Consider the following 23,422-nt stretch of genomic DNA (forward strand, 5'->3'; position numbering starts at 1 on the left):
CGAGCCTGCTCTGCCATTCATTATGATCATGGCTGATCAGCAGGTTCAATACACTGATCCTTTTAAGAGAAAGGATTTAAAAGAGGCAGGAGTTCATAGCAGTACACGAATAACGGGAGAACAGCTCGGCATTTATACGGTGCCACAGGCTGAGTTGGTAATAGTGTCACTCACTCTGTGGGATGAGTATGCCAGTTAGTGGGTGTATTCTGGAAAGGAAGGCCGGAATATCTGCTGACTCATTCAAGAGGTTTGACCTCCGAAAGCTGTTTCTCCTCGGGCAGGAAACAACATAACATTGTGTTTTCTGTTGTGTGTGTTGAGAGGGGCAAGAGTCAGCAATAACTGGGATTAGCCACAATTTTCGCACATCCTTGCTGGACACACATTCAGGAATTACAGGAAAACGGGAGAGATGCCGAAACAACACTTTCTCCAGCCATCGCCTGGGTGCCTGGTGGTGACCCACAAACGGCTTGATTGTCTAAAAGATCGTCAGTGAGGAAATGCAAGATTAAAAACGCAAAGGAGCATTGCATCGGGTTAAGAATGGTCTAAAGGGAGAGGCTCACGCAAAGAAAAAGTCAAGAAGCCATGGGAAATTGGCGAAAATTTAGAAGAAAATACAAATTCCGGAAGATCTGAAATGCAAATAAGAAAATGCCGGCAAATCAAATTGGTTCCACCACTGTCAAAAGTTAGAAGAAGGCCAATTCCATGAGTGGAGATTTAACAACAACTAGCATTTATATAGCGCCTTTAACTAGCAAAATACCTCAAGGTGCTTCACAGGAGCCGTTATCAAAACAGCATTTAACGCCAGCCCCATCAGGAGATATGGGACCGATGACCAGAAATTGATCAAAGAGGTAGGTCTTAAAGGAAGAGTCGGTGGAGAGATTTAGGGAGGGAATTCGAGAGATGCCAATGGTGGAGTGATTAATCCTCAAGGTCTCTGTGTTTCTGTCAACGTAACAACACCTAAAACAGAATCCCAGTTCTCCTCTCCCAGACAGCTCTAGGCTGACTCCACATGATTGGCACTTTCTCCTGTCGAGGAGATGGAGGACATGGTTATGGTCATGGTACTAAAACATCAATATTCAGGCCAGAGGGCTCCAGGGACCAGCAGAAAGGTGAACTGCCATTCTTGAGACTTGCATCGAGCCGGGTAGTATAGACGATTAGTCAGAGGGTCAAAGTGGGAATAAGAGGTATCAGCTACAAAGACCCAAAACATTGGAATTCCCTCCCTACCTCCCTCCATCACTAGCTCACCCTCCTTTAAAACACACCTTAAAACCCAGCCCTTGACCCAAACATTTGGTCACTTGCCCTATTATCTCCTAATGTGTCAAATATTGCCTTATAATACTCCTGCCGCATTTCATTGCACTGAAGGCAGCATCTAAATTGAAGTTGTTGTTGTTAAAGTAACGTGTTGGATCAGAGTCCCACACTTGCGGATAGGACAGGCGTTTGACGAAGCATGGACTCACTGTGGAGCACCTGCGATGCTGAGGAAGTCGTGGATAGCACATTGAGCGAGGTGGTCACCCCGTAGATGAGAATTGCACAGGCAGAAAGGGAATGGGTGACCATCAGGAACAGTAAAAGCATCCGGGCGGTGAGTGCCTGGAACGCGTTGCCAGGGGAGGTTGTGGAACCAGATACATGAACGGCATTCAAAAGGCAAATGCAAGGATAGGATGGGTATAGAGGGATACGGCACTAGGAAGTGCTTAGGGTTTTGACCAAGGGTGGTATCATGGTCGGTACAGGCCTGGAGGGCCGAAGGGCCTGATCCTGGGCTGTATTGTTGTTTATTCTTTATTCAGTCATTAAATTTACAGGGTGGATCCTGCTCAAATCATTAATTCATCCTCGGTCTGAGTGAAGATATGCTGCTTCCCAATCTTTCCCTTTTTCTTTATCTTCATTCCACCCTTAATAAAACGTTTGCTGGGGCTGGCACGGTGGTTAGCACAGCTGCCTCTCGGCACCGAGGAGCCGGGTTCGATCCCAGCCCCGTGTCACTGTCCATGTGGAGTTTGCACATTCTCCCCGTGTCTGTGTGGGTCTCACCCCCACAACACAAAAGATGCGCAGGGTAGGTGGATTGGTCACGCTAAATTGCTGCTAACTTGGAAAAAAATAATTTTTTTAAAAATAAAAAGTTTGCTTACCTGGCAATCTTTAGTCGTGATTCAAAATGTTAATTTGTCTTTCTTCTTTCCAGAGGCTGACTGACTTGCTGTGCCTATCCAGCATTCTAATTACGGATTGGCAGAATTTGCTGATTTTCTTTCTTTCTTTTTACATTTAGATGAATTCGCTAAGCCTCAATAAGAGCTGCCAATCGAACACGTATTTAAACAAAACCCCCAAAATGATGATGTTTGAATCGAATGGCGTGGCCTCGGTTTTCGTCTCTGGGAGTTGTGGCACCACCAGGGCTTCTGCCTGCCATAACTGATACCCTGCGTCTAATCTAAATATTCTGTGTATTTCTGGAAAGGTATCTGGGAAAGGGGAGCTGTGCAACGTCCCTGGAGCTGCAACACCAGGTGCCAGGTAATCAGGATTGCCAACCCTCCAGGATTGGGCCTGGAGCCTCCAGCAATTGAAAGTCAATCTCCAGGACACAGCTGTGCGTGACCCTGGATAAAAACCATCGGGACATCAAAAAAGATGTTTTTTATTTACATTTTCTTTGAACGTTTTTCCTTACAAGATATAAAAATATTGAAGTGGGAGGGCTGCTTGGCTGGCATTCAATCATCATTCAATTAGGTCTTTAGGCCTTCCAATTGGGGTGGGAAGCAGTGTGTCAGATGGATGAATGGGTTGGCCGACTAATAATCTTTATTATTGTGACAAGTCGGCTTACATTAACACTGCAGTGAAGTTACTGTGAAAAGCCCCTAGTCGCCACACTCCGGCGCCTGTTCGGGTACACTGAGGGAGAATTCAGAATGTCCAAATTACCTAACAGCCCGTCTTTCGGGACTTGTGGGAGGAAACCGGAGCACCCGGAGGAAACCCCCGCAGACACGGGGAGAACGTGCTGACTCCGCACAGATCAGTGACCCAAGCCGGGAATCGAACCTGGGTCCCTGCAGCTGTGAAGAAACAGTGCTAACCGCTGTGCTGCGTGGGGGCAAGTCAGGTTATGAAATCTCAAGGAATGCCTTTAATCACAGTTGGCGACCCTCTGGGTAAGAAAGGTCCATGCTCGAAAGCAGGGAAAGGTTCGGGACGTGGAACAGGCCCTTTGTGAAGGGTCAGTGGTGGGGCACAAATACGTCACTCTGCAATCAAACACAATGCAGATGAATAGCATGTCATTTTATTTAAAAAGGTATTTGCGTACAAAAATGATCCATACATGCACTGTTGCCATTGTAATACTGACAGAAAAGATGACATACACTATCACTGTCATTACCCTGGATCCCAAGTAGAACGATGCTGAAGCAATAAAGGCACAGAACTGGCAGGAAAGATCCCAGTTGCCAACTTTCCACTCGTGGTGACCAAAGTTATGCTGGAACATTGCTCGCTCCAGAGGAGAATTCGGTGTCTCAAAATAGGTTGTGAGTGAACCCAGCTGCGTTGTCACACAGAAAGGAATAAACACAGAGTTCTGGAAAACGCTCAGCTGGTCTGGCAGCATCTGTGGAGAGAGAAACAGAGTTAATTTTAAACATGGGTAGCACAGCGGTTAGCACTGCTGCCTCACAGCTCCAGGGACCCCGGTTCAATTCTGGCCTCGGGTGACTGTGCCTGCGTGGATTTCCTCCGGGTGCTCCGGATTCAAAGAACAAAGAAAAGCCTGTGCCAATCACAATGCCCTAACTAAAAAAAAACCTTCTGCCCTTACCCGGTCCATATCCCTCTATTTCCTCCATTTCATGTCCCCATCCAGATGCCTCTTAAATGTTGCTAATGTGCCTGCTTCCACCACATCCTCTGGCAGCGCGCTCCAGGCAACCACCACTCTCTGCGTGAAAAACTTGCCCCGCACATCTCCCTTAAACTTTCCCCTTCTCACCTTGAACCTGTGCCCCCCTCGTAATTGATACTCCCACCCTTGGAAAAAGCCTCTGATTATCCACTCTGTCTATGCCTCTCATAATTTTGTGCAGTAAGAAGTCTTACAACACCAGGTTAAAGTCCAACAGGTTTGTTTCAAACACTAGCTTTCGGAGCACTGCTCCTTCCTCAGGTGAGGACTGCTCCTTCCTCAGGTCCCTCCTTCACCTGAGGAAGGAGCAGTGCTCCGAAAGCTAGTGTTTGAAACAAACCTGTTGGACTTTAACCTGGTGTTGTAAGACTTCTTACTGTGCTCACCCCAGTCCAACGCCGGCATCTCCACATCATAATTTTGTAGACCTCTATCAGGTCTCCCCTCAGCCTCCGTCTTTCCAGTGAAAACAACCCTAGTTTTTTTCAAGCTCTCCTCGTAGCCAACACCCTCGAGACCAGGCAACGTCCTGATGAACAATTTTTGCACTTTCTTCAAAGCTTCCACATCCTTCTGATGATGAGAACTACACGGAATACTCCAAATGCGGCCTAACCATGGTTTTATGCAGGCTGCAACATGATTTCCCAACTCCTATACCCAATGCCCCGGCTGATGAATGCAAGTATGTTGTATGCTTTCTTAATCACATTGGCACCTCTGTTGCCACTTTTAGGGAACTGTGGACCTGCACGCCCAGATCCCTCTGTATATAAATGTTCCTAAGAGTTCTGCCATTTACAGTATAATTTCTCCCACAGTCCAAAGATGTGCAGGTTAGGTGGATTGGCCATGATAAAATTGTCTCTTAGTGTCCAGGGATGTACAGGTTAGGTGGGATTATGGGGATAGGGCGGGGGACTGAGCCTAGGTAGGGTGCTCTTTCAGAGGGTCGGTGCAGACTCGATGGGCCGAATGACCTCCTTCTGCACTGTAGGGATTCTAATAACAATAAGAAGCTCCTTTTGAACAGAAGGGAGGTAGTAATGTAATGTGATGGGTTTTATGCTGTGGAAAAGCGATGACAGAGGGGCATTGCTGGCAGAACAGAAAGGGTAAAGGAGAGGTTAGAGAGCGGGAAAGATTAAATGACAAATATGACAAGGATCAAAGGCAGCAAAGAAAGGTAAGGAAATAAATGAGCTGGTATATCACGCATATCAGATTTAAGGTCATTTGCAAAAGAAGCAACTGTGATGTGAGAAAAAGCATTTCCACACAGCGAGTGGTTGGGATGTGGAATGCGTTGCCGGGAGGTGTGATGGAGTCAGGGGGTAGTGTGATTGAGGCATTCAGGGGGACCGTGGATGATTACTTGAATAGAAACAGTGTGCAGGGATATGGGGAAAAGGCAGGGGAATGGCAGCGAGTAATGATGCTCGTTTGGAGAGATGGTGTAGACATGATGGGCCGAATGGCCTACTTCTGCGCCACAACAATTCTGTGATTGTGCGATTTCACAGACAAAACTGTTCGATATTGACCACTATGATGTACACCGCTCTAGGTCAATTCAGCACCGCCTCTTGTTTAACATGCAGAATGCACAAAGTTCACCCATTCAATCCTGGAAATAAACACGTGCAACACTTTGTCTTCCTTTCTTCATCTGAAACCCCGGCAATTCTGGCGGAAGAAAATCCCTGCTGAGTTTTTTTGTTGTTTTGAAAGCCTTGCCTTTCTGGAAACCATACTGGAGAGGCACTGTTTCTAATAACAGTTTCATTTTGAGGTTTTCTTCCAGAAGCTGGTCTTTGTTAGAAGATACATTTTTGTGGTGGAGTCTGTTAGAATGAAAGGTTCGGCAAAGTGGCTCACCCAGCTTTGATTAAAATGGGGAGATGTGTGCTCGTGGTGACTGATTGAAATGCTCACCAGACTGCAAAGCACCTATTTGTAAATCATTCAAAAACATTTAACTGCAAGATGAGTGTCGTGTATTGTACTTGCAGGATAACAGAATGTAATGTAATAAACAGAGGTTTATTAGATGGCCGTGAATTATACAAAGGCTTGATCTAAAAGTAAGTAAGGTCACCATAGTCCCGGATGACCATTTCCTTTTAAGGGGGGAGAGCTGACCGGTGGTGATTTGACCTGAGGATCACCACGCCTCAGGCGAGGGGCAGAAAGTGGGGCCTCCATGAATAACGGTGGGGGAATTGAACTTGCGCTGCTGCCGGCCTTGCTCAGCGGTCCAGCCAATTGAGCTAAACCGCGCGCCCCTCCTGAACTGCACAAAGGACTGCGCTATACTGAGGCAAATCCGCGAAGCAGCCAATGGCATCACAGACAGTGTATGTCCAGCTCGTCGAGAAACCGTTTCATCTTCGAGTCCCCCTCCGGGACTGCACAGCTCTCGGTAGAAGGTCACAACGGCCTTATTAATCTTGTCTAGCGCTGTGACTAGCTGACTGTTCCTATCCTTCACCTGCTCTATCTCCGGGGCAGCACGGTGGCACAAGTGGATAGCACTGTGGCTTCACAGCGCCAGGGTCCCAGGTTCGATTCCCCACTGGGTCACTGTCTGTACGGAGTCTGCACGTTCTCCCCATGTCTGCATGGGTTTCCTCCGGGTGCTCCGGTTTCCTCCCACAGTCCAAAGACGTGCAAGTTAGATGGATTGGCCATGATAAATTGCCCTTAGTGACCAAAAAGGTTCAGAGGGGTTATTGGGTTATGGGGATGGGGTGGAAGTGAGGGCTTAAGTGGGTCGGTGCAGACTCGATGGGCCGAATGGCCTCCTTCTGCACTGTATGTATATTCTATCTCCTTTGTGGCTGCCGTCTTTCTCAGCTGGTGAGCCAGCAGGCGGCCGGCCTTGCCTCCATGTTTGTAAAAGGACCCCCGAGCCTGACAGAGCTGGTTTACCGCTCTCCCAGTGGAGAGCAAGTCAATTTCCATTTGTAGTTTTTTCCTCTCCGCCAGTAGTTCCGTGGTCAGGGCCGTGGAGTTCCGCCAATCCACCTCCAATGTGCAGTCGATCAGCCATTGCCTAGCCTCCCTCTCCTTCCTATCCCTGAGTGCCTTGTAAGCTATTATTTCCTCCCTTTATCACTGCCTTCAGTGCCTCCCGGAATGTGGAGGGTGAGACCTCCGTACAGACAGTGACCCAGTGGGGAATCAAACCTGGGAGCCATCGATGGTTATGTAACCTGCCACCATTTTGGTGGCAGGTTACATAACCGTCGATGGCTTGTGGCATTTTCTTCGCAAAACGTCTTGTTGACATGGAGGGCTGTGTCCAGCCTCCAATGGGGGCTCTGGGCCCGGCCCATCTCCAACCTCACATCCACATAGTCGGTCCTTCTCCCTCAGGTGTGTCTTCCCCTGCACACCGAGGTTCCCCTTTGTTTGTGGGCCACCCAAGATGGCCGCCATTATCTGCTTTGCTCCAGCCATCCCCATGTGCGACTTGTGACCAGGGTATTGCTCTACCCAACACCCCCCGCCCCCACTGCGCCACCGTCCCCACCTCTTTTTGTTCCCGTGCACTAGCATACTCGCCAGCGTAGTTGCCCCCCCCCTCCCCCCTGGGAGCAGCCCCGTCTACCCTCAGCCCTTCTTCCCGACCCCATTGAACTCCACCCGATGCTTGGCCCGTTTGGCTCCAATGTCCTGGTAGATGCGGATTGTTTGTCCCTTCCATCTAGATGACCCCGTGAACATCCCCCAGTTCAGCACCTGCTCTTTGTCCTGAAACCTATATAGTTTCACTATTATCGCCCGCGGTTTGGGCCTTTGCTGGAGCAACCAATCAGCCCGGTCCACCTCTGGGGTTTTGGCGAAGCCTTCCCCTTCGCCAGCTTCCCGGGCATCTTCACAACATGCCCGGGCCGGCTTCTGCCCTCTGTGCCTTCAGGTAGCCCAACAATCCTCAGGTTCAGGCGGCGGGACCTGGTCTCCTGATCATCAACCATCCCCTTGAGCATTTTCTACCTTGTTACCAACCTTGCCACTCCGGCCTCGAGCAAGGTGACCCATTCGCTTGGTCAGTGGTCGCTTTCTCCAGTCTCCTCTCTGTTTTTTTTGCTCACCCCGTCCAACCCTCAATTCCCCTCCTCCCCCATGGCCCTCCTTCCTCCCCCCAATCCCCTCCCTCCTATCCCCATTCCCCTCCTTCCTCCCATCACTCCACCACTCCCTGACTATCCTGTTCCACCGTCCCATCACCCCAGGGTGATCAACGCCTCTTTAATGGGGGCTAGAGCGGTTTCCATGGCCAGCCTCTGGGCTGACATGAAGTCCTCCTTTATAGTGTTCCTGTGTTTGTGGAGCTCTATTGAAAGAAGCACCATTAACCGCTCCATCGATGGGTGGGCTGGCATTTGCCAAGCTTCACTCTGCTCCACTTCGCACGTCCCCTTGCTCTGAGGTGGAGGGTCTTCCTCTCCCAACTTTTACTATTTTCTTGGCTCTGTGGCTGGTTTAATGGCCTTTCTTTGGTCGTTAATTTGGGGTGAAGGTGGGGGCTTGAGCTTTGTTACTTTTTGTATCTGATTGATGGGTTAAAAGGGCCTAAATTGAAGTTCCCAAGAGAGAGCCACCTTTCGTTTGACCGCTCAGCTCATGGCCGTCACCAGAATTTGTGTTAGGTCGATATTGCTGAACATCTGTCCTTCTGCCCAGCTGGCAAACAAATCCTCAATAAATGGTAGCGGGAATCGATCAATGCATAGAACTGGATTGTTGGTTGTTTTGAAATCTCTGCAAATGTGTATAATTCCATCCTGCTTCATTACAGGCACAATGGGGGTTGGCCAGTCACTAGTCGTGACGGGTTCTAAGACACCTGCATCCACAAGTCTCATTAGTTCAGGTTCTACCATTGGACATATGGCATAGCGTACTGCTCCAGCCATGATACTCTTAGGCTGGCTGTTTTGCTTGATCTTAATGGACAATTCTCTCCTTTCATCGACCCCAGTGCATCCTTGAATACACCACTGCATTTCTCGAAGAGGCTCTGTCAATCCGTTTTCGAATCAACAAACCTGTTCACAGCACTCCAGTCCAACTTTATCTTTTCCAATCAAGAGTGACCATAGAGAGCTGGAAAACCTCCTCGAGCAACATGGAGTGGCAGTGGCAGCTCTGCAGTTTGCCCACTTAGCTCTACTTTGACTACAATGTATCCTCTTCGTGGCACTACTTCCTCAGTGTAGGTCCTGTGGATGCTCGCTTTAATGGTAGGTGATTCCATTTTTGTTCGTAGGTGGTCTCGGGAATTAGGGATATGGCAGCCCTATATTGACATCCATTTTTATAGGTTGTCCATTCAATTTTGGAACTAGCCAGAACTGATATGATTCACTTTGAACTGAACATAGAACATCCAGTGCAGAAGGAGGCCATTCGGCCCATCGAGTCTGCACCGACCCACTTAAGCCCTCACTTCCACCCTATCCCCATAACCCAATAATCCCTCCTAACCTTTTTGGACACTAAGGGCAATTTAGCGTGGCCAATCCACCTAACATGCATATCTTTGGACTGTGGGAAGAAACCGGGGCACCTGGAGAAAACCCACGAAGACACGGGGAGAACGTGCTGACTCCGCACAGACAGTGACCCAGCGGGGAATCGAACCTGGGGCCCTGGCGCTGTGAAGCCACAGTGCTAGCCACATGTGCTACCGTGCATTTAGTTTCAATTCCTCGTCAGATTGACATGCGTGTTTTCATTGTTTTTATTATTTTTCTCTTCCACACTGTAAATTCTCTTGGTGAAATGCATTTTGTTTCTTCCTTTAGGTGTGTCCTGTTTTTTTCTTTAAACATTCGGTTGGTTTACTCAAGCGAACTTGTGCTCACTCCAGCGAGCTTGTGCTCTGTGGCCAATTTTGCCACAACCTTTGCATTGGCCGTCCTTTCTCCTGCAATCAGCCTGTGAATGGCCCATTTTTGCACAGAGATGACACGCCGGTTGCTAGGTAGACATCTGCTGTGTGGCAGCCAGTTTATTGATCCTTGTGCCTGCTCCAAGCTGCGAAGCCTCCTTAGCAGCAAGTTTCATCAAAATGGCTATCTCTAAGGCTGTTTTAAGACTTAAACCTCATTCAGTCAGCAATCACCTCTGAGTGGTCTCATTCCTCAACCCACAAACCAAGCGGTCTCTAACTGTATCATCCAGAGGGTCACCAAATTCACAACACTCCTCCAGGCGCTTTAGGGTCGCAACAAACTGTGCTATATTCTCTTTTTCTAACTGATTCCTTCAGTGAAACTGAAACCGCTTTGTGATTATTAATGGTTTGAGTGAATAATGGTCCTATAGCATCTTCATTAGTTCTTGCTAAGTTTTGTTACCAGGTTTCTCAGACTGGACCAGACTTGGGAGTAAATTAAAAGTTTTATTGCCAATGGTGCTAAGGAAAGCAGGGACAGCAGTATCATCTGAAATCTTGTTGTCTAGGATCTAGTAGTGGAATCTTTCTGCCTATGGCTTCCAATTTTTAGATTCTTCCTCAAATGGGCCAATGGTGCGCCATGTTCCCACCATTTTACAGTGGTACTGGGATCTGCTCACAACTTCCCTTCAGAACCTTCCCTTGTCTAAATCGTGAATAAATGTATAAATATATAATATTGAATAAGCCAATTGTAGCAGCTTGCGATGCAAGAATTTTGTTTCTCTGTCCCACTCACTCTACCTCCATGTCTTACTCCACTGCACGTAGTGAGCTCTGAAGCCTGAACTCTTCTGGGTGCCGGTGTTAATGTAAGGTATGGACTTTTCCTTTTTAACTTGTTCCCCACTACCTTACCGGTCTGATGCCAGGTGCGATCACTGACCTACGGTCGATCTGCCTCAACGTCGACTTTCGAAAGCTTTAATCTTTTTTCTTTTAAAAGAATTTTCCAGATCCCATCCTCATCACCATTTTTCCATTTATCCTGTTGAGTATCGTACTTGCAGGATAAAAGAAGGTAATGCTGAAGCACGTGGGTCGAACACAATAATCAAGAGGTTTATTAAATAATCTTTACCATTGTCACAAGTAGGCTTACGTTAACACTGCAATGAAGTTACTGTGAAAATCCCCTCGTCGCCACACGACGGTGTCTGTTCGGGTACACGGAGGGAGAATTCAGAATGTCCAATTCACCTAGCAAGCACGTCTTTCTGTGAGCTGTGAACTATACAAAGGCTTGATCTAGACTGCGAGCAAAGCCCACAAAGCAGCTGATGACATCATAGACTATCACATGACTAAACTCTTAAAGTGACCATGCAGCAACACAGCAACCCACATATATAACAGTGCAAATGACACAAGTTCACTGGTGTTAATTCAATATTGGAAAGTCATACGTTCGTATCGAAATTGGAGGAAACGATAAGGGTATAAAGGCTTTTTGATTTCCCCTAGCTAACAAGGGCTCACCTCTGACAAGGCAGGACTTGTGCCTAAACCAGAGATTACTGATAAGCATTGGTCTTTGTCCAACAATAAACAGCCCTGCTGGGCCACACTTGTATTTGAAACACCGGTTCCTGGGCCTCTGTTGGAGAATTGTACAAGTTTGGCTCAAGACACACTGCAGGAAGATAAATGGTTAGAGAGTTGCTTGTTTAAAAGGCATTTCCTTAAAAACACTCTCAAAGCACGTACAGTTTACCCAAGCATCTCTTTTCTCCTAGCACAGCTTCTCTTTATCTCTCCATACTGCTATTGTCTTTATTCTTTCATTGGGTGTGGGTGAGGCTGACAAGACCAGCATTTGTTGCACGTTGCCCTTGATCTGGCTGGTTTGCTTCAGAGAACAGTTAAGAATCAATCGCATTCGGGCAACACAGTGGCACAAGTGGATAGCACGGTTGCCTCACGGCGCAGAGGTCCCAGGTTTGATCCCGGCTCTGGGTCACTGTCCGTGTGGAGTTTGCACATTCTCCCTGTGTCTGCATGGGTCTCACCCCCACAACACAAAGATGTGCAGGCTAGGTGGATTGCCCACGCCAAATTGCCCCTTAATTGGAAAAATGAATTGGGTACTCTAAATTTATTCTAAAAAACCATATTGTTGTGGGTTTGGAGTCACATGTAAGGATGGCTGTTTTCCTTCCCTAAAGGGCATTAGTTAACCAAATGGATTTTTATAACAATCAACGTCAGTCCATCATAACAGCGACTAGCTTTCAATTCCAGATTTACTCATTGAAATTTTAATTCCACCAGTTAGCATGTTGGGATTTGAACCTGCGCCAGGCACTGGCTTGGGTCTCTGGATTACCAATTCAGTGGCATAACCAATACACCATCATCTTCCCCCTTTTCTGTGTGATGAGGGTAAACAAGCAGCATTCAGGATTGCAGGAGCGCTATTGATTAGAAACTCAGCAGACACATTTCTGTACAACCGCCCAGTCAGGAAAAAGAGCAGGGAGGCAGCAACAGAGCAGAACACCCACCTCAGCTCCACATAAAATCATCCACAGAGAGAAGAACGTCCAGGAGAAAAGAAATATAATAAATTAGCAATGTTGTTATGGGACCACAACAGATCCCTGTGTAGACATCCTTCTTTAGCCCATTTGGCCATCAGAGCTACCCGAAAGGAATGTTTAGTTTAAATAACATTCTACTAAAATGCAATCTGTTGGTCATTGCCATACAAACCGGATAGGATGTGCAAGGTAGTTCTGGGGTGGCACGGTAGCACAGATGTTAGCACTGCTGCTTCACAGCACCAGGGTCCCAGTTCCATACCCGGCTTGGGTCATTGTCTGTGCGGAGTCTGCACGTTCTCCCTGTGTCTGTGTGGGTTTCCTCCGGATGCTCCGGTTTCCTCCCACAAGTCCCAAAAGACGTGCTGTGCTGTGAATTGGACATTCTGGATTCTCCCTCAGTGTACCCGAACAGGCGCCGTAGTGTGGCAACTGGGGGTTTCTCACAGTAACTTCATTGCAGTGTTAAAGGGCTGGTTTAGCCCAGTGGGCTAGACAGCTGGTTTGTAATGCAGAACAAGACCAGCAGCGCGGGTTCAATTCCCGTACCAGCTTACCCGAACAGGCGCCGGAATGTGGTGACTAGGGGCTTTTCACAGTATCTTCATACTTGTGACAATAAAAAAAAAGATTATAATGTCAGCCTACTTGTGACAATAACGATTATTATTATTATGCCAGAAAGTAGTTTGTGCGATTTTCTCCTCTTTTACCCATTCTCCTTTCCTGAAAGCATGGATTCCTCCCACTCCCACAATTACAGAATTCCCACTGATACCTTTCCCAATTGTCCATTTCTCATGAATGAGTCTGGCCAATGAATGGGTGTTATTTGACATGGATGGCATCACACACAAGCTCAATCATTTACTCATCTGATATCTAAGTGGGCACTTTCCATTGCAAATGTCATGAGGGAGACCCTGGCAGGTTTACCCTTCTCTATTTACAGAATGTGGAGACGCCGGCATTGGACTGGGGTGAGCACAGTAATAAATCTTACAACACCAGGTTAAAGTCCAACAGGTTTGTTTCGAATCACTAGCTTTCGGAGCACTGCTCCTTTCTGATTCACTTGAGGAAGGAGCTGCGCTCCGAAAGCTAGTGATTCGAAACAAACCTGTTGGACTTTAACCTGGTGTTGTAAGACTTCTTACTATTTACAGAAGATTAAGTACCACACTCTGTCACCTCCCCAGCCCCCCTCCTCCCACTAAGATCAGTTAATAGATCCTGACTGAGAAATGAGCTGCGGACCTACTCTTTTGGAATATCACACTGCCTCTACTAACTGAATGACTTGGGTAAAGAAATGTGATTCACTTGTTAAAATGAATCGCTTGCGAAAAATTAATTATCATCCCTCACCATTGGAGCAACAACATCTAACAAAAGCGACAACTCTGACCATTGCCTCCTGCGAGTAGTGAAAGGAAGATTACTGAGGGCAAAACATTCTGGGAGAAAACAAGGACTTTATTTATCTAGCTGCAACATTCCTTTTCTGTTCAAACCATCAGGAGAGAAACAAAATCTATTTGCTTACCAGTTCCAGGAGCACAAAGTGCCGCTGGACCGAGTGCCACTTTGACAGAGCACTCAGGGAATTTGGTCAGTGAGGGAATTTTAAGGGTTGATCTCTTTCAAAAATCAAAATCAAGTCAAGTTTTGCATTTAGTATCTAGTGTAACTTGAAATATCTTTTAGTTTTAGTTTAGAAAAAAACGGCCCGTTAGTGGTAGCTGCACAGTTAGTTCATTAGGTGCCTCCTGGAACTGGTTACCAGGTCCGCAGGGGCTGACTCGGGTTTTTGGAATTTTTGGTAGTATCAACATATCTTGGTCGGAAGCAGAGGGGGTGACTTATTACTTGGAAGATACAAGCCTAGATGGGGTGTGGAAAAAACGGATCTTGGAGCACAAATATACCAAGATCATAAAAATGGCAAAGGAAGCACTAAACTTTATTTTCAGAAGAACAGAACTGTAAGGAAGTTAGACTAAACTTGTTTCAAACCTTGGTTAGACCACACTGTGTATTGTGTGTACTTCTGGTCACCATATTATACAAAGGATATAGAGGCACTGGAGAGAGTGCAAAGATAGTTTACAAGGACGATAGCATAAATGCCTGAGTATAAATGACAGGAAAGAATTTCCTTTGGAAAGAAATGGCTGACAGATGCTGTCAGACCTACTGAGATGGTCCAGTATTTTTTGTTTTTGTTTCCGTACGCTGAGGTTTGGCCTGTTTATTTGCAGTGTTTATGTCCATGGGTTTGGGGGTTTTGTATTTAATAAAAGGTCAGTTGGAGGGGATTCTGATCCGACACACTATGTAGCAGGCCAAGGACAGAGAGGTCAGAGTGGGAGCAAGGGAGAATTAAAATGACAATTGACAGGAAGCTCAGAGTCACACGTATCGACTGAATGAGGTGTCCCGCAATAGTGGTCACCCAGTCTGGATTCTGTCTCCTCCATGTGGAGGAGACCACGTCACGAACAGTTAATATAGTATATTAATTAGAACGATGACAAGTAAAATTGCTAATTCACTTGGATGGAGTGTTTTGGACCTTGGATGGTGAGAAGAGGTCAAGTAATTGGACATGTGTTGCATCTCTTGCATATGCATGGATAGGTACCTCAGGAAAGGCCAAGGGTTTTGGGGTGACTCAGGAGTGGACTCTGAGGACAGTCCATTTGGAATACTGAAAGGGGAGGGCAAGAGGTGGTGGCATCTTTTTGGAGGTAGTGGAAAATTGGAGCATGATATGGAGGTTGGTGAGGTGGAACGTAAGGATACTAGGACAAGGGGAACCTTATTATGATTTTGAGGGGGGGTGCACGGGGAGTTTGGGGGGCAGGCAGAAGTGTGTGAAATAGGTTTGGCACAGTGGAGGCCCGGTAAACCATTCTGGGAGGGAATCCTCGGTTGCGGAAGAAGGAAGACATGTCAGAAGCACTAATATAGAAGGTTGTATAATTTCAGTTCCACATCTGTACTGAATGAATGTGTCAATAATCTCAGTGTTCTCAATTTAGAGAAAGAGGAGGAATCATCCAACAATTCTACTCCAGCTCATTAATCAGTCACCCATGCCGGAGGTATGTGCCCACGAATGGTGAATTAGGGAAAGGACCAAATGTTACTGTGATTGTCCCTACTGTCACATAGTACATTCATCCTGATTGACAGCAAAATTATGAAGAGAGGGTTCTGTGAAGGTACCTCATCCAGCATCAATCCGCGTCGATATTCCTTGGAGTTCAGAAGAATGAGGCCCGATCGCATTGAAACACAGAAGGTACTGAAGGGACTTGACAGGATAGATAGAGGGGCTGTCGCCACAGGCTGGGAAATCTAGAACACAGGGCACAGTCTCAGGATAAGTGGTCGATCATTTAACACTGAGATGAAGAGAAACCTTGGAATTCCCGACTCCAGAGGATTGTGGAAGTTCCTTCGTTGAGCATATTAAAGACCGAGATTGATAGCTCTTTGAGAAAATGAAGGGATATGGGGAGCGGGTGGGAAAGTGGAGTTGAGATAGAAGTTTTATATTGAATGATGGAGCAGACTGGAGGGGCTCAATGGTCTACTCCTCCGTCTTATGTTCAGGGGAAGCAGCATAAAGTTTTAAATAATTAAAACTTAATTACACGCAGACATTTCCCCAGCCAGTATTTCTCCCTCTGTTCTAACCAGGCCAAACTTTAGGCCTAGATCGTAAAATTGGAAACATACTCCACCAAAGTTGTTTGGGTGTATGAGATGAGGGACGCCGTCAGTGTCCCTGCTGATTTCATCTGTGGGAAGTGCACCCATCTCCAGCTCCTCAGAAACCACGTTAGGGAACTGGAGCTGGATGAACTTCGGATCATTCGGGAGGCAGCGGTGGTCATAGATAGAAGCTTCAGGGATGTAGTTACTCCGAAGAATAAAGATAGATGGGTGACGGTGAGAGGGGCTGGGAGGAAGCAGTCAGTACAGGGATCCCCTGTGGTCATTCCCCTTAGTAATAAGTATACCACTTTGGATACTTTGGGGGGGGGGGGGGGGGGGGGGACTTACCAGGGGTAAGCCATGGGGTACAGGTCTCTGGCACAGAGTCTGTCCCTGTTGCTCAGAAGGGAAGGGGGGAGATGAGTAGAGCATTAGTCATTGGAGACTCCATAGTTAGGGGGATAAATAGGAGATTCTGTGGGAACGAGAGAGACTCGCGGTTGGTGTGTTGCCTCCTAGGTGCCAGTGTCCGTGATGTCTCGGATCGTGTTTTCGGGATCCTTAAGGGGGGGGGGGGAGCAGCCCCAAGTCGTGGTCCACATAGGTACCAACGACATAGGTAGGGATAGGTAAGGCAGGAGTTCAGGGAGCTAGGATGGAAACTTAGGTCTAGGACAAACAGAGTTATTATCTCTGGGTTGTTACCTGTGCCACATGCTAGCGAGACGAGGAATAGGGGGAGAGAGAGGGGAGTTGAACACGTGGCTACAGGGATGGTGCAGGTGGGAGGGTTTCCGATTCCTGGATAATTGGGGCTAATTCTGGGGTAGGTGGGACCTCTACAAATGGGATGGTCTACATCTGGACCAGAGGGGTACCAATATCCTGGGGGGGAAATTTGCTAATGCTCTTCGGGATGGTTTAAACTAGTTCAGCAGGGCCTTGGGAACCTGAATTGTAGCACCAGTATACAGGAGGTTGAGAGTAGTGAGGTCATGAGTAAGGTTTCAAAGTTGCAGGAGTGTACCGGCAGGCAGGAAGGTGGTTTAAAGTGTGTCTTCTTCAATGCCAGGAGCATCCGGAATAAGGTGGGTGAACTTGCGGCATGGGTTGGTACCTGGGACTTCGATGTTGTGGCCATTTCGGAGACATGGATAGAGCAGGGACAGGAATGGTTGTTGCAGGTGCTGGGGTTTAGATATTTCAGTAAGCTCAGGGAAGGTGGTAAAAGAGGGGGAGGGGTAGCATTGTTAGTCAAGGACAGTATTATGGTGGCAGAAAGGACGTTTGATGAGGACTCGTCTACTGAGGTAGTATGGGCTGAGGTTAGAAACAGGAAAGGAGAGGTCACCCTGTTGGGGGTGTTCTATAGGCTCCGAAAAGTTCCAGAGATGTAGAGGAAAGGATTGCAAAGATGATTCTGGATAGGAGCGACAGCAACAGGGTAGTTGTTATGGGGGACTTGAACTTTCCAAATATTGACTGGAAACGCTATAGTTCGAGTACTTTAGATGGGTCCGTTTTTGTCCAATGTCTGCAGGAGGGTTTCCTGACACAGGATGTAGATAGGCCAACGAGAGGCGAGGCCCTATTGGATTTGGTACTGGGTAATGAACCAGGACAGATGTTAGATGGTGATAGTGACCACAAATCGATTATGTTTACTTTAGTGATCATAGATCATAGAATTTACAGAAGGAGGCCATTTGGCCCATCGAGTCTGCACCGGCTCTCAGAATGAGCACCCTACCAAAGCCCACATTTCCACCCTATCCTCATAACCCAGTAACCCCACCCAACACTAAGAGCAATTTTGGACACTAAGGGCAATTTAGCATGGCCAATCCACCTAAAGGGGGGATGGAAAGGGATAGGTATATACCGCAGGGCAAGAGTTATATCTGGGGGAAAGGCAATTATGATGCAATGAGGCAAGACTTAGGGTGCATCGGATGGAGAGGTAAACTGCAGGTGATGGGCACAATGGAAATGTGGAGCTTGTTCAAGGAACAGCTACTGCATGTCCTTGATAAGTATGTAACTGTCAGGCAGGGAGGAAGTGGTCGAGCAAGGGAACCGTGGTTTACTAAAGCAGTCGAAACACTTGTCAAGAGGAAAAGGAGGCTTATGTAAAGATGGGACATGAAGGTTCAGTTAGGGTGCTCGAGAGTTACAAGTGAGCTAGGAAGGACCTAAAGAGAGAGCTAAGAAGAGCCAGGACGGGACATCAGAAGTCTTTGGCAGGTAGGATCAAGGATAACCCTAAAGCTTTCTATAGATATGTCAGGAATAAAAGAATGACTAGGGTAAGAGTAGGGCCAGTCAAGGACAGTAGTGGGAAGTTGAGCGTGGAGTCCGAGGAGATAGGAGAGGTGATGAATGAATATTTTTTGTCAGTATTCACACAGGAAAAAGACAATGTTGTTGAGGAGAATACTGAGATTCAGGCTACTAGACTAGACGGGATTGAGGTTCATAAGGAGGAGGTGTTAGCAATTCTGGAAAGTGTGAAAATAGATAAGTCCCCTGGGCCGGATGGGATTTATCCTAGGATTCTCTGGGAAGCTAGGGAGGTGATTGTTGAGCCTTTGGCTTTGATCTTTAGGTCAACTTTGTCTACAGGAATAGTGCCAGAAGACTGGAGGATAGAAAATGTTGTCCCCTTGTTCAAGAAGGGGAGTAGAGACAACGCCGGTTACTATAGACCAGTGAGCTTTACTTCTGTTGTGGGCAAGGTCTTGGAAAGGTTTATAAGAGATAGAATGTATAATCATTTGGAAAGGAATAATTTGATTAGAGATAGTCAACACGGTTTTGTGAAGGGTAGGTCGTGCCTCACAAATCTTATTGAGTTCTTTGAGAAGGTGACCAAACAGGTGGATGAGGGTAAAGCAGTTGATGTGGTGTATATGGATTTCAGTAAAGCGTTTGATAAGGTTCCCCACGGTAGGCTACTGCAGAAAATACGGAGGCATGGGATTCAGGGTGATTTAGCAGTTTGGATCAGAAATTGGCTAGCTGGAAGAAGACAAAGGGTGGTGGTTGATGGGAAATGTTCAGACTGGAGTCCAGTTACTAGTGGTGTACCAGAAGGATCTGTTTTGGGGGCCACTGCTGTTTGTTATTTTTATAAATGACCTGGAGGAGGGCGTAGAAGGATGGGTGAGTAAATTTACAGATGACACTAAAGTCGGTTGAGTTGTGGACAGTGCGGAAGGATGTTACAAGTTACAGAGGGACATAGATAAGCTGCAGCACTGGGCTGAGAGGTGGCAAATGGAGTTTAATGCAGAAAAGTGTGAGGTGATTCATTTTGGAAGGAATAACAGGAAGACAGAGTACTGGGCTAATGGTAAGATTCTTGGTAGCGTGGGTGAAAAGAGAGATCTCTGTGTCCATGTACATAGATCCCTGAAAGTTGCCACCCAGGTTGAGACGATTGTTAAGAAGGCATACTGTGTGTTAGCTTTTATTGGTAGCGGGATTGCGTTTCGGAGCCATGAGGTCATGTTGCAGCTGTACAAAACTCTGGTGCGGCCGCATTTGGAGTATTGCGTGCAATTCTGGTCGCCGCATTATAGGAAGGATGTGGAAGCATTGGAAAGGGTGCAGAAGAGATTTACCAGAATGTTGCCTGGTATGGAGGGAAGATCTTATGAGGGAAAGCTGTGGGACTTGAGGCTGTTTTCGTTAGAGGCGAAGGTTAAGAGGTGACTTAATTGAGGCATACAAGATGATCAGAGGATTAGATAGGGTTGACAGTGAGAGCCTTTTTCCTCGGATGGTGATGTCTAGCACGAGGGGACATAGCTTTAAATTGAGGGGAGATAGATATAAGACAGATGTCAGAGGTAGGTTCTTTACCCAGAGAGTAGTAAGGGCATGGAATGCCCTGCCTGCAACAGTAGTGGACTCGCCAACACTAAGGGCATTCAAATGGTCATTGGATAGACATATGGACAATAAGGGAATAGTGTAGATGGGCTTTAGAGTGGTTTCACAGGTCGGCGCAACATCGAGGGCAGAAGGGCCTGTACTGCGCTGTAATGTTCTATGTTCTAAGTTGAAGTTGTTTCTATCAGAGGGAATTGCGAACTGAATTTGTTCTTGCTACTGAAGTGGAGATAATTTTCTGGAACGAGGCATGTAGCAGACAACGTAACTACAATAACATGGAATTGGAATGAAAACCACAACTGCCAGGTCAGCAACAGCAACATAGGCAGCAGCACATTCAGTGCACAGCACTTCCTCTCTGATGAGGTAAAACTTTATTTTCAGATCAAATATTCCCACACTGGCCCTGCTAGGTCTATGGGAGTGTGTGTAAATCTTTTACATTTGTTTTTTTTTCAAGGAGCACAGCGAATTGAGTTCACCACATGTCCCCAATGCAATGATGGCCATTAACTGATATTTTACAGCAATTACTTTTATATATATCTCCTGGGAATGGTTATGCTTCAGTGTCAGTAGGAAGGAGAAATAGGGAATGTGTCACTGGGCATGTCTGCCTTAGGCCTACTTCATGATGTGTACAGGGCACCATTCTGTAGCCAGGTTGTGATTTAAGAGCGGTGGATGATTGCCCTTTTCAAATGTCCCTCTTAATTAAATGTTTGAAAATCATACTAATTCACTGTACATGTTGCTGTCATTTTGTGTCCACTGCAAACAAACATGGCTTTGAATAGCCTTCAGCAACTTTGCAGCATCTTATTAACAGTAAGATTTTGCTTTATTACAGTACTCCGTTTACAGGAGGTCTTGTGGTGCATTGTGTAGCATCCCTGCATCTGAGCCAGAAGCTGTGGGTTCGAGTCCCACCCTGGGACTTGATGGTCAAGGAAGGCCCGTTTGCAACACGGCCAAACAGGGTGCGTGTGTCAACCTGGAAATCCTTCCAAACACGGGGCGGCACAGTGGCGTAGTACTTAGCACTGCTGCCTCCTGGCACCAAGGACCTGGGATTGATCCCTGTGTGCCGTTTGCACATTATCCCTTGTCTGCATGGGTCTTACCCCACAACCAAAAGATGGGCAGGGTAGGTGGATTGGCCACGCTAAATTGCCTCTTCATTGGAAATATATATTTTTTTTTTAAATCCTTCCAAACACACCAATGGCTGGCGGTAAGAGCGGGAGAGACTCCTGTTCAGCCACGCTTGATGTGAAGTGACGTCCCTCAAGCTAAGTCCCTGGCGGCAGACTAGCGACCGGTTCTGGGAATTACTAGCTATGGAAACAGACAAAAGTCTGCCTTAGTGTACATTAGGTGCAGGAAGAGAATTGGGGGACCCAGTTGACATTTATAGGGTTTTATTTTTGCTTTTTCTGGATCTTTCTGTCACTCAACATTTTCCACTATAGCTTGTTAGTCGATGTAATCTAAGTTAACACATCCATAACTCTCAAGGTGGGCATCCCACTGGGTTCACCTCTCTATTGGTTGGGCATTTGAGTCTAACAACCAAGGAACATCTACTTAGCAGTGCATTAATAGATCAGAACTTGGGACATGGATTTTAGGGCACTCCTGGTGCATGTGAGGGGGGGTGCAGGTAGTGGGGTGCTCAGAAAATCCAACATATGGCCTGCCCCCCACCTATCCCCGGCCCATCTCCATTTTATAGGTGTTGGTGGAGCAGTCGGGCAGCTCACCCAAACGTGGGTTTATAGAGGCCCTTAAGTTGCTAATTAATGGCCATTTAAGGTCTAATCTGTTCTTACCTGTAATATGGAGAGGCCCAGGCTAAATGAGTGGCAAGGCAACATTTACTGGGTCCTTTTGGGGTCCCTATAGCCAACAAAGAGATTATCACCGCCCGCCCTCTCAAAAGGTCATAACCTTCCCACTCTGGTATCCAAATATGCCTCTCAAGCCTTTCATTGGAGCATGCCAGGCTGGCCCTGCCAATACCCTGGACTTGTCTAAAGACCAGCTCCAGAATTTTCTCTTCTTCAGGAACTGGCTTAGTTCCGTGAATGGGAAGCATTCAAACTTGACACTGCTGGTACTACGGGACTGCCGGCTAATCTGATTGACTGGCAACTCTCTATGTCGGGACTTCTTCCCCGATATGGGCGGGAATCTCACCAGGAGCCAACTCATTGATGAACATAGAAAAATCGCATGTCAGCCAGATTTGTTTCGTGGGTGGACTCCCAACTGTCGTTTCAATTCAGGATGGCAAGTAACAGAGCACCCTGTAAAATCCAACTCGTATGTGCTGGACCTTCAGACAAGTATCACGGTAGGAATGGCTCGGTCAGTATTTTTTAAGATGGCTGAATCCATCACCTTCTCTGCTTCTGGGCAGTTTCAAGTAATGGATATGTGCCAAATTTGGCAATTAACAATGCACCAATTCACCTAGCAGCGAGAGATGCAGGGCTAAGCCCTTAAGTGCCACTCTATCCAATGCACAACAGAAATATCTAAATTTGCCCCAAAAAAGTGGGCCAATGCACTGTCTCGCTAATATCCTCTACTCTACATCAGTCTTGTGTCTTTATGAAAGTATAAAGGTGCATGCCTTCCAAATGCAGCACCTCCCGGCTGTGATTCACCTCTGGGTCCAGAAAGCTGGATGGTGGGTGTCAGTTTGTACCTCTCAGGGTGAACGTGATCTAGTGGTCCCTTGTGCAGAATAACAAGACGGCCCTGCAAAACATCAGCTATTGAACCCATCCACATTCTGGCACTTTTTAAACTCATTGGACTGGAGTTGCTGGGATTGGCTTAGCTCGGAGAGAAATCTTAATTTCCCAGCAATTGGATGCCTCATCCTGACAGGGATTTATATGGAAAATTATTGCTGTCTCAAACATTTTGAACACAGGCAAGGAAGACTCCTACAATTTGACACCTAAGCTAAGCTAGAAGCACAGTCAGCAAAGAACAGAAATATCGGGAACTGAAGCACACATCAAGGCACAGATTAATTGGAGTGGACATATAGTATGACTGGTGATAACATCTCCAAGGATGTCATGTATTGACAATTTAAACATCACCTGCAAGGTAAGCCAAGATTTAAGTTCAAGGATTCCTCGAAGGTGAACCTCAGGAAATCTGGCACACCCACTACAGAATAGGAAAATAATGTTCAAGAAAGAAATACCTTGGGAGTGATATGAAGTAGTGGTATTGCTTTCTTCAAACAGCAAAAAATACAGGCAACTAAGGACAAAAGGCAAGCTGGAAAGGCCAGGCAGTCCC

The 23,422-nt window shown here is 46.8% G+C and overlaps 1 protein-coding gene across 1 annotated transcript in view; it reads right to left on the bottom strand.

Moving 5' to 3' along the window:
• Positions 1-3,371: 3,371 nt before the first annotated feature.
• Positions 3,372-23,422, bottom strand: part of LOC140425563 (uncharacterized) — a 75,022-nt gene continuing 54,971 nt past the window's right edge. The window contains exon 8 of the transcript XR_011947887.1: positions 3,372-3,676. The gene's annotated coding sequence lies outside the window, so the exon portion shown is untranslated. The remainder of the gene's footprint in view (positions 3,677-23,422) is intronic.

The sequence above is a fragment of the Scyliorhinus torazame genome, chromosome 6 (assembly GCF_047496885.1).
Source record: "Scyliorhinus torazame isolate Kashiwa2021f chromosome 6, sScyTor2.1, whole genome shotgun sequence".
NCBI classification, from domain to species: Eukaryota; Metazoa; Chordata; class Chondrichthyes; order Carcharhiniformes; family Scyliorhinidae; genus Scyliorhinus; species Scyliorhinus torazame.